This window comes from Austrofundulus limnaeus, unplaced genomic scaffold, assembly GCF_001266775.1.
Source record: "Austrofundulus limnaeus strain Quisiro unplaced genomic scaffold, Austrofundulus_limnaeus-1.0 Scaffold76, whole genome shotgun sequence".
NCBI lineage: Eukaryota > Metazoa > Chordata > Actinopteri > Cyprinodontiformes > Rivulidae > Austrofundulus > Austrofundulus limnaeus.
In genome coordinates, this window is record NW_013952478.1 from 839,207 (window position 1) to 840,655 (window position 1,449).

General features: G+C 35.9%; 1 protein-coding gene across 1 annotated transcript in view; it reads right to left on the bottom strand.

Annotated features, from left to right (window-relative positions):
- The window catches only part of LOC106519360 (protein jagged-1b), a 55,111-nt gene that overhangs the window by 45,034 nt on the left and 8,628 nt on the right, over positions 1-1,449 (bottom strand). The gene's annotated exons all lie outside the window — the stretch shown is intronic.

Sequence of the window (1,449 nt, forward strand, 5' to 3'; positions counted from 1 at the left end):
GTGTGTGTGTGTGTGTGTGTGTGTGTGTGTTGATGAAACCATGTAGGAACATGGGATTCTATTCAGGGATAAAAAAGGCAAATCCTGATCAGGTTTATCAGACAGTTTCAGCACAAAGACTCCAGAAAACATCAGAATTACGTCTTCTGAAGGGAAAAYTTATTCCACACTCGGGGCTTAAATCTGTAACGTGTTCTGTTGCCGCTCCTCTAAAATTATTATCACTAGAAGATAAGAACGATCTGAGGCGAAACATGTTTTAGGAGGATGAGAAAAAAAAGTGAGATGAAAATCTAAACCTCTAAAGTCCCTCAGAAATTGTTGCTTTCCAGTTTGATTTAAAGGGATTCTCCACGGCTTTAGTTCTTCAGATAAACAAGCATTAACTGTAAAATAGAGTTTTGACATCAAAGCATGCTGTCTTTTTCATTCATACAAGATATTGACTGGCTCCTGGCTTGATGATGAATTGATAAAAAAACAAATGATAAAGGAGGAGAGGAGGGTTGAGAAAGGCAAAAAGAGGATACAGGTTGCTGTAGTCATTAAAGGGATGAGAAAGGTTAAAATCAAAACTTAGAAGTTCTTTAATCACATGCCAGAGTTTTAAACTAGGCTCACCCTATGATGAGAACAGCTGTTTTTCTTTAATGGAGCAGGAGACATTTTGCTAACAAATAAACACTGAAACAAKCAAAACCATTATCACTGATGAGCCATAAAAACCCAATAAAAATTTTGAAAAGCAGAAAAAGTGTGAAAATGAATGCCTAGAAATCTTGATTTACAATATCCTTCAATGCAACCCAATAAACTAACAATTAAACCCACATTTCATAGAAACAAAGGTCAGTCTTTATGCCCAATGTGGGAATATAATATTGCATCATATCCATTGTAGACTTGTGAATTAAACTGTATGAAAATCTTATTATGACAGACTTTGTGATAGAGAAACATTGTATCACCCAAACAAATCCATGTTATTTCATGTTATGATAAAGCTGCTGATTTACACCCCTAATTTAAAACAAAGTTACAAGCATAAAGAGCTTTGTCTTTTTTTAAAATAAATCTAAAGACCTGCAACACAAACAGATGCAGGATGGAAAATAATTAAGCTATGAGCTACTGACGGGTGCTGGTTTAGTGTTTTGATTCTCTCCAGTGATTTTTACGTCTTCTGCATTCAGATGTTAACTGGCATACGCAGCAGAAGGTTTTGGCTCAATTCGTGCCATTTAATATATTCACACGTGATCCAGGAGCACTGGATATCCCCACCCCCCCAGTGAGGCAGCCAGCAGACAACGGCCAAGAATAAAATCTAAAACACAGATGAGGCTGATGGAAAAATGGATTCACTGAGATACAAACCAGTTTGTAACCAATTAAATGTTACACTATATCTTTCTTTTTAATCTAGCATAATAATATATTATCCTGGCA